Source organism: Lissotriton helveticus, chromosome 2_1 (assembly GCF_964261635.1).
Source record: "Lissotriton helveticus chromosome 2_1, aLisHel1.1, whole genome shotgun sequence".
Classification (NCBI taxonomy): domain Eukaryota; kingdom Metazoa; phylum Chordata; class Amphibia; order Caudata; family Salamandridae; genus Lissotriton; species Lissotriton helveticus.
Window position 1 is genome coordinate 1398631070 of NC_136059.1, and position 10512 is coordinate 1398641581.

Genomic DNA, 10512 nt, shown 5'->3' on the forward strand with positions numbered 1-10512 from the left:
TTTCACCCCGAGTGGGCTGGGTGTGCTCAGACGTGAGTCCCAGGCTCTCCACACCACTGGAGTCAAGCTATCCAGGCTGAATGAAGGCTGATAGCCAGAAACCAGTCCTTGGATGCTTGATTCCGGTCTGGGAAAGACATGGCTTGGTAGTTCGGACTGGACTGTTCCCATGAGGCACAGGGTCAGAGCTGATTTGCATATAGCCAGTGTCTAACCCAGGGTGGTGTGGAGTGCAAAAAAACGATGGATTTAGGCCCAGATCCTTGTACTGGGGTGAATCTATGACATTGTTCTACATTCTGTCCATCCTCTGTGTTTTTTGCAATTTTCACCCCGAGTGGGCTGGGTATGCTCAGACGTGAGTCCCAGGCTCTCCACACCACTGGAGTCAAGCTATCCAGGCTGAATGAAGGCTGATAGCCAGAAACCGGTCCTTGGATGCTTGATTCCGGTCTGGGAAAGACATGGCTTGGTAGTTCGGACTGGACTGTTCCCATGAGGCACAGGGTCAGAGCTGATTTGCATATAGCCAGTGTCTAACCCAGGGTGGTGTGAAGTGCAAAAAAACGATGGATTTAGGCCCAGATCCTTGTACTGGGGTGAATGTATGACATTGTTCTACATTCTGTCCATTAACTGTGTTTTTTGCATATTTCATTTATGCATTCTCCTAGACCCCATTTTCCCTGGTGAAATTTTCATGATCCATGAGATTTCTGGAACTGAAGAGTGCCCCTACTGTAGTGACTCCTTCCTCATACCAGCTGAGGGTGTTCCGTTCCGTGATGAGACCTGTGGGTGTAGGGATACCGAGTAGGGCGTGCTGTTTGAGTATGGGGTGCACTGGCGCTTATACTGTAGTACTTTCTTCCAGTATGCCAATGCTGTGTGTGATAGCGTCGGGCATCCTGGGGGATCCGGGATCGAGGCAGCAGGAGTGTATGTAGGGCCCCACGGCTGAGGTCCTGGGCTGTGTAGCCAGTTTGTGCAGGTTGCGCCCCGCCAGCCAGAACGAGAGCCACTGTAGTTGGCTTGCATAGCATGCATGAAGATCAGGGGCCCCCAGCCCTCCTCTGTCTGTCTCCAGCTGTAGCTTAGATAGGCCCACCCGCCGACGACCGTTCCCCTAGATCAAGTCAGATAATAATGTCTCAAGTGCCTTGAATATAGGTGCAGAGATTATCACTGGGAGGTTTGTAAAAAAGTATAGTATTCGTGGTAAGACCGCCATTTTAGAGATTGCCACCCGACCCATTACAGATATTGGTAGCGAGATTCAGAAAGCTGCCTGGGATCGGAGCGCCCTAATTGGTCTGGTCAGGTTGCCCTCTATTAAGTCTTGTGAGTCTCTGTATATATTAATACCTACGTATTGAAAGTATATTGTGCAACTGTTAAAGAGAGCTGCACGAATTGCAACTAGTCTGTGCGCCCGCCAAGGTGAAAAACAGAAGGCTTGTGATTTAGCCTCATTGTTGGCCAGACCCGAGACCAGCTCAAATTGACTAAAGATGTCCGGGACCGGCCCTAGATCAGTGAGTAGGACTATAAAATTATATCGTAAGCATATGTTGATATCATATGCGTGAAATTGACCAGTCTGATCCCTATTTGTTCTGCCTCTGCCCGCAGCTTGATGGCCAGTGGCTCTAGCGTGAGCACAAATAGCAGCGGTGACAGAGGGCATCCCTGTCGGGTTCCTCTTCCCACTGGGTATGTACCTGATATGTGATTCCCGGTGTGGGCCCGGGTGGTGGGTCCTGTGTACAGCAGTTGTACCCACCTCAGAAATTCAGGTGGTATACCAAACTTCCTCAGGGATTCCCACTGCAGTGTATCAAAGGCCTGTGTCAAAGGTTTAACGTGATGCAACCTCCAATTTGTGTGTTTCTGCTGGAGCAGACACCCCATGACGTGATAAAGCCTGGTACGAGCTTGTGTAGGTAAGAAAGAAAGCGGCGCGGCAATATTTTACTTAGTATTTTGTATTCTGTGGCCAGCAGAGAGAGGGGTCGATACCCTGCAATATCCGTAGCAGAGCGTCCCGGCTTAGGGATTGGTACAAATAGTGCTAGCATTGTGATAGAGGGAAGGGTCCCCGCATCCAACACGGATTGGTACAGCTGTTCTAGGTGGGGAATCAGTGTATCTGAAAAGATGTTGAAAAATTCTATAGGCAGGCCATCTAGACCAGGGGCGTTGTTGAGAGGTATCGCCCGAATAGCATCTCTGATTTCAGCTCTTGTAATGGGGCCTGACAGTTCGCCCCTGGTGGTATCTTCTAACTGAGGGAATGGTAGGTCATCTAAAAAGGCATCTATAGATTTGTCTATCTGCCGCGCTGGGGCTTGGTAGAGCGCTTCATAATCCTTATAAAATGCTTCATTTATTTCCTGCTGGCTGTGCACTGTGTTCCCTTCTACTGTGGCTATTTCATGTATCGCAGCAGCGGGAGGGGCATTGCGTAAAATAAGCGCTAACCAAGAAAGTGGCTGATACCTGTTTTGGAATACTTTGGGGTCTGAAACCCCTACTGGGGTATTTCGACCCGTCCAATTGACAAACGATTGTCCAAGCGGTTATCTTGTCAAGGCTGGACTATGCCAGCTCTCTCTATGTGGGGGCCAATAAGGCTGAGATCACACGTCTGCAGAGAGTCCAAAATGCGGCTGCCTGAGCTCTGTTCGGGCTCCCCAGAAGCTGCCCTACAACTGGCGCCATTCGTCGATTACACTGGCTACCTATGGCCAAGCGCAATGAGTTCAAGACCCTCTGTCTGGCCTTTAAAATTCTGAAGTCTGCCTCCCCAGGGGATCGTGGCCAATCTGTTAGTGCCTTATACCCCTCGGCGCCCCTTGCGCTCTATGGGGCAATGCACGGTCACCGTCCCACGGGTAAAACGTGTATGTGCTGGCGGACGGTCGTTCGGTAGCCTATTGGCTAAACTTTGGCACTCCCTCCCTTCCCAGATCTGCTGCTTGGACAACTATTTGATGATCCGTAAGGTGATCAAAACCTATCTCTTTCCCCTGGCTTAGGTCTCTCTCCTTGTGTCTTGTTGCTCGCAGCGCCGGGACGCCTCTTCGCTGGGGCAGTTGTTGCGCTATATAAGATGGTTTAACATAACATAACATAGCGCACCAGACTTATCAGCCACTGTGTGTTTTATCTGAGTGCATGCTTAGTAATCCATTACTCTAAGGCTCTCCAATATTTCGGCAAGTTTAATGGGTGCCTCTTGCAACACCGCTGCCTTGGTTGGATCCTTTGCCGCTTCTTGCTCTATCGTATTAATGGTACTCTCAACCATTTTGAGGTTATTGTGTAACTCCTGTCGCACCCCTGCAGTGGTGCTGATGGCCACACCCCGTGTGATAGTTTTAAAAGCATCCCACTCTACCTGACATGTGGAGGCAGTATCCGTGTTTTCTCCAAAGTAGTTTGTGATGTGGGGACCGGGGTGCGGATCCTGCCCCATCCAAGCGTGAGCTCTAGGGGGTTGTGATCGGAGAAAGTCATCCCCAGGTAAGTAGTGTGCATTACTTGCATAGAAGGGGAATGGAGCAAAGTATCCTAACGATTCTCATGTGGAGCTGGTGTGTTGGGAAAAAAAATTAGTATTTCCTATTGCTTGGGTTATTAGGATGCCAGATGTCTCTCAGTGCCCACCCCTCCAACCATCTACACAGTGCCTCCGCTTGCTTAATGAATCCTGCTCCATGAATCAGTGGATGCGAGCAATCCATAATAGTGTCCATAACCGCATTGTAATCGCCCCAATAGTATCCATGGATAAGCCACCCAATCTGCCAGCACCCCATTGAGACCTGCAAGAAAATTGTGGCATAAATGTAGCCCAGCACCACATGCGTACCATCCAGCATTCCTCACACCAGTGTGTATCTGCCCAGTGGGTCAGCTCGTGTCTCTAATGCTACAAACAGGACTCCAATCGTTAGCCATATGGTCACCCCCCTTGCAAATACAGAGTATGATGTGGAGAAGAATTGGCCCTTCCATTTCTTGCACAATTTACCAATCTCGAAGTCAGCGAGATAAGTTCAGAGTTCAAGTTCAGAGATTTATATAGCGCACTACTCACCCAGAGGGTCTCAAGGCGCTTGGGGAGGGGGGTGCTTTTACTTATCGAATATCCAAGTTTTTAGTTGCTTTCTGAAGGAGAGGTGGTTCTGATTAAGGCGGAGGTGGGTGGGGAGAGAATTCCAGGTCTTGGCCGCTAAGTAGGAGAAGGATCTGCCACCCATGGTGGATCTATGTATGCGCGGAATTGCTGCGAGGGCTTGATTGGACGATCGTAGTTGGCGGGTGGGGGTGTAGAAGGACAGTCGCGTGTTGAGGCATTCGGGTCCTAGGTCGTAGAGGGCTTTGTGTGCGTGGGTGAGGAGACGAAACGTTATTCTCTTGTTGACGGGGAGCCAGTGGAGGTTTTTCAGGTGACCGGAAATGTGAGCTTGACGAGGGATATCCAGTATGAGTCTGGCTGAGGCGTTTTGGATGTGTTGGAGTTTTTCTGTAGTTTGGCTGTAGATCCGGCGTAGAGGGTGTTTCCGTAGTCCAGTCGGCTTGTGACCAGTGCGTGGGTGACCGTCTTTCTTGTTTCGGTGGGGATCCAACGGAAGACTTTTTTGAGCATGCGTAGGATGTTGAAGCAGGATGATGAGACGACGTTGGCTTGTCTGGTCATCGAGAGGGAGGAGTCCAGGATGAAGCCCAGGTTACGTGCGTGATCCGTAGGAGTGGGTGTGGTTCCCAGGGCCGGTGGCCACCAAGAGTCGTCCCAGGCAGAGGGGGATGAACCTAAGATGAGGACTTCCGTTTTGTCCGAGTTCAGTTTTAGACGGCTGTTCTTCATCCAATCGGCTACTTCTTTCATTCCTTCGTGTAAGTTGGTTTTGGCGGTGTTTGGGTCTTTGGTGAGAGAGAGGATCAGCTGGGTGTCGTCTGCGTAGGATGTTGAGGTTGTGTTGTCGCGCGATGGATGCGAGGGGGCTCATGTATACGTTGAAGAGGGTGGGACTGAGTGAGGATCCTTGTGGTACGCCGCAGATGACTTCGGTGGCCTCTGATCTGAAAGTGGGAAGGTGGACTCTCTGGGTTCTTCCAGCGAGGAACGAGATGATCCAGTCCAATGCTTTTCCTTGTATTCCGACGTTGCTGAGGCGTTGTATGAGGGTGCTATGACAGACTGTGTCGAAGGCTGCCGAGAGGTCAAGTAGGATGAGGGCGGCTGTTTCTCCGTTGTCCAGTAGAGTGCGAATGTCGTCTGTTGCTGCGATGAGGGCGGTTTCGGTGCTGTGTTTGGCTCGGAAGCCTGACTGTGAGGGGTCGAGGGATTTGTTGGATTCAAGGAAGGCGGCGAGCTGACTGTTGACGGCTTTCTCAATGACTTTGGCAGGGAATGGGAGGAGCGAGATGGGGCGGTAGTTCTTAAGTTCAGTGGGGTCTGCTGTGGGTTTCTTCAGAAGGGCGCTGAGTTTGGCATGTTTCCAGCTTTCCGGGAAGGTGGCGGAGTTGAAGGAACAGTTGATGACATCGCGGAGATGGGGTGTGATGATCGAGTCTGCTCTGTTGAAAATGTGGTGGGGACATGGGTCGGTTGGCGATCCTAAGTGGATGGAGTTCATCAGGCGGATGGTGTCTTCGGTGGTGATTGGGTTCCAGGCATATAGGTTGTTGGAGTGCGGTTTTGGTTCGGGGTGGGTGAAGAGGGTTGGTCTTCGGACTGGTTTTTGAAGCTGTATGTATGTCGGCGATTTTGTTGTGGAAGAATGCGGATAGAGAGTCGCAGAGGTCTTGGGAGGGAGTGATGTCGTTGGTGCCGGCGGTGGGGTTGGTGAATTCTTTGACGATGTTGAATAGTTCCTTGCTGTTTTGGGCGTTGTTGTCGAGTCGATCCTTGAATGCTGATTTCTTGGTGGATCGGATGAGTTGGTGGTGTTTGCGGGTGGCGTTCTTGAAGGAGGCCAGGTTGTCAGTGGTTGGGTTTTTTCTCCAGGCTTTTTCGAGGGTACGACAGAGCTTCTTGGAATTCTTAAGGTCGTCGTTGAACCAGGGGGCTTTTTTGCTACCCTGCTTGATTTGGTGGTTTTTCAAGGGTGCTAGTTCGTTGGCGCAGTGGGTGATCCAATGTGTGATGTTGGTGGCTGCTTGGTTTGGGTCCGATGATTTGGCAGGAGGGTTTTGGTGAAGCGATGTGAGGAGCTGGTCGGTGGTAATTTTGTTCCAGTTTCTTCGGGGAATAGGTTGTGGGGGGTTGTGGGTCGTGGTCTTTTTGTAGTTGAAGTGAACGTAGCTGTGGTCCGTCCAATGGAGAGCTTTGGTGTGGTCGAAGAAGATGTGCTTGCTGGAGGTGAAGATAGGGTCGAGCGTGTGTCCGGCAAGGTGGGTGGGGGTGTCAACAAGTTGTTTGAGTCCGAGATTGGTCAGGTTGTCCAGAAGGTTGGTGGTATTGCTGTCATTTTTCTTTTCCAGGTGAAAGTTGAGGTCTCCCAGTAGGATGTAGTTCTCGGAGGGGAGGGCATGTGGGCTGATGAAGTCAGTGATGTCTTCGCTGAATTGTGTACGGGGTCCTGGTGGTCTGTAGATGAGGGTGCCTCTGAGTGTGGTCTTGGGGTCGGTGTGGATCTGGAAGTGAAGGTGTTCGGCGGTAGCGAGGATATCGTCGGAGTTGGTCGTGATGCGGATGGTGTTTTTATGGACGATGGCAATGCCTCCTCCTGTTTGGTTGGTGCGGTCCTTTCGGATGATCTTGTAGCCGTCTGGGATGGCTATGGCGATGTCGGGCGCTGATGAGGCGTTCATCCATGTTTCGGTCAGGAAGGCGACGTCCGGAGATGTGGTGTCGAGAAGGTTCCAGAGTTCAATGGCGTGTCTGTGGATCGAGCGGGTGTTGAGCAGGATGCACTTCAGGTGGTTGTTGTCGGGGCTCTGTTTGGGCTTTGTGGATTTGGTGCCGGTCGTGATGCAGTCGAACTTGCAGGAGTGACAGGTGAAGGGTCCATGGGTGTGTCCTGGGGTGGCTGCGTAGCAGTTTGGGAGTCGGCCAGGGTTAAGGGCCGATAGGGTTGTGGCGTCGTATGTTTTGCGGGTGGAGTAGGAATTGCGGGGACCAGGGAGTCTGGCGCTGGGCGCGGTCCAGCCGCGGACGGGCGTAGACGGGCTTACCTTTGGCGCACCTTGGGGCGCTTCCGCTGCGCGTTAACGCTGCGCGCAAAGGCATCTGTCATAAGTGGATAGTGGAGGGGGGAGGGGCGAGGGAGGAGCAGCTGGGAGGCGGGAGCGGGGTGGAGAGGACGGGCTCCGAGTCACAACAACAACAAAATGGCTGCAAAAGCGAAACCGGAACAGGTTGGGGCACAGATAGGAGTTACGCTGTGGGCAGAGGCACAGGCACAATCAGGCGGTATGAATTAATATCAATCATTCAATGCGAGCGCAACGCTATAAACTGGCTACACACTCTAGAGGCAAAGCGGCCAATAAACACAATGGTAAGACTCTTGATGAGACTCTTGCAGAAACACTATCTGAGCCCTGCGCCTATTGAGCTGAGCATGTATTCTATGACGTTTATGTATGGATTTAAGACCACACACACTCCAAGCAATTATATTATAGGTACCCAACATGTGGTCTTGTGTTTGTAAATGCTGCATATGATAAACCAGGGCCTCGGGACCGATAATAGATCTTGTGATGTTTAAAGCAAGCCAGTTTGCCTAAACACCCCTACATGACTCTGAAATACTAGGTCCAGTGCTAAAACTGTTCTGGTCCAAACTAGGATCACAACAATAAAAATTACAAGTTGCTTTTGCACGCTGGGGGATGCTACCTATATCCTGCATGGTGATGTGTACAGTTCCCGAGTCCCCTTAGCACAGTCTAAAAACAATTAACAGCATACATTAGCAGAGCTGGGAAGGCGGCAAGTGCACCGATATTGGCTATAATCTTACCAACTACCAGTTATCAACGTAATTTTTCCAAACAGCTTTCAGCAGGCCCTTTCATTTATAAAAAGTGGAGGGGGAACATTACTTTTGTCTTCGAAAATCATCTGCGATCGGAGGAGTCACAGTGCGAAACAGGGCGAACTGTTCTCTGATTCAGAATGAATAGTGTTCTCCTCCGAGGAATCCGAAGTCGACTGGGGGTGTGGGTCTCTAAGTGTACATGCCACTGCGATCGCCTCCTCATGACCTTTCAGGGCTTGCTCCAGAGTGGGAGTTCTAGCTCGGAGCTGCGGGCCAGTCTATTGCGTCACTCATCCCTGACTTGCTGTAGACTTGGGAGTATGAGGCATGCTTTGCGAGGAGGCCCCAGATGTCGTTGGGGGAAACATTACTTCCAACCACTCGTCAGCCTCCTCTGGTGTTTCAAAAAATTGCACTTTTTGATCATGCAGGATTTAAGCCGTGCTGGAAATATCAAGACATATTTAAGATTTACCGCACTGAGCTTCTTTTTAGCAGCCTGATAGGAGGACCTTTTGCGCTGCACAAGAATGGTGTAGTCCGGGAATAAAGATATTCTTTGATTCTCATATTGGATTGGGGACTTCTCTTTTGCCTTTTGGAGCAGCCAGTCTCAGTCCCTGAAATTCAGTACTCTGGCGATCATGGGGTGATAGTGGGCCCCCGCCATCGGCCGGCCCGAGGAGATCCTGTGCATCCTCTCCACACAGAAAAAGTCTGAGAGACCCTCCGGCGCTATGTTGTCTTTAAACCATTGCTCCAGGAATTTGCCGACATTGGGGTCCTCACTGCGCTCCGGCATGCCTATGACACGAACATTGTTCCAGAGATTCCCACTCTCTGCATCGTCATCTCTGGCCTGGAGATCCACCATTTGTGGTTGCAAGCGAGTGAGTTGCGACCTATGTTCTTTGTGCTGTGGTATCAACTCCGCTAGTGCTATTTTATTATCTTTCACAGTTGCAGCCAGATTGGTGTGGTCTGCCTTTAAGAGAGTGAAGCCCGTTGTGAGCGAACCAATCTGCTGCTCAATGAATTTTCGTGACTCTCTCACCTCTTGTCTGGTGATGATTCCATGTTCGTTGGCGGTATCCAACTCAATAGTAGTTGCTGGGTGTCTGTATCCACTTGCGAACATAATCTCGCGGCAGCTGCCTCAGGGAGTTTGCCTTTGGTGCGCCTGTTGGAAATCGAGGCAAGATCTGTGAAGCCTGCACATTTGTCTCCTTTGTCCTTCACTGGGAACCAAACACCCAATTGTAGCGCCTGACTCTCAGAGGGTAGCGTTGCAGAGTAGTCTGAGGCTTACTCAAGGGAGGTGGTGTGGGCTATTAATCGCCATTTGCAGGTGCTCAGAAATAACACTCTAATTGATTATCCAGTCTGTACTTTGCTTTATAAAAGTAAGAGTACATTTACTAAACACACACACTACTCAATACTATGCACCAATTTACAAATATACATACGCTGTTGGAATTACTTTGTGGCATTGCATAACATCTCCAGTCCTCCCAAAGGGGGGCGGGGTCTAGTACCACCACTCCCATGTATGCTCATCATCTTAACACCTAATGCAGTTTGTTGAACATAATTTGGAGTGAGGGCCCTGCGCACTTGCACCATCCCAGTGGCGACCCACCCCATTACCTCAATACGCATTAAAAATAGGTTCACCTGCCCTAGTGACTCATAACCCTGACTGGGCATCTTATATTGACCATACAGTATGCACCCCTACATCTTCAGGGCTTACAGTCTGGGTTGTCCTTCACGTAAGAGCAGCAGCAAGAATACAGTATTCATCACCTTTGTTGGTAATTATAATGCATTGCAATTACAGCCCCTAAAAGGCATCACAGATGAAATCACAGGATTATGTATATACAGCCAGACACCCTAGCAGGAATGTCTGGCAACATAACCCCACTTCTTATGACATCACCTTACACAGGTACTTCACATTACACTTGTGACCTTCAGTCCCTCTAAAAGAAATAACGTTAGTAAAAGCATTTCTAGTATCTAGGACCCTATTTAAATATTCCCGATTTATGCCCTGATGTGGTTATATCAAATCATATCCTTATAAAGGCATAAGAATCATACCCATATTAAGTCATAGCCAATGCAGTCCAAATACGGCAAGGCTACTCCCATAGACTCCTAGAAAGTACAACGCGTTCTTAAACAAACCAAGCCACCAGCAGCCCGGGAAATCCCCCTGCTTCTGTATTGATTTGTCCAAGAACTCCTGAAGTCCTGAAAGAACTGCGAGTTCTTAGTGACGTCTTATGTCCAACCTTACGTCAAACTCGGCACCTTCCAGGTATAAATATACCAGCATCTGCCTTAGCAAACACACGGTGGTTTGGAGCAGATCGGCTATCTACTTGCCCGGCGCCCTGCTGAAACAAGTGCCGAAGGAAGCCAACCCTCCCATTGACGCACCGAGAGAGACGCTGTCTTTTCTCCTGCCGAGAAATCCAGCTTCAGTGTTTTCCGGTCACCCTTG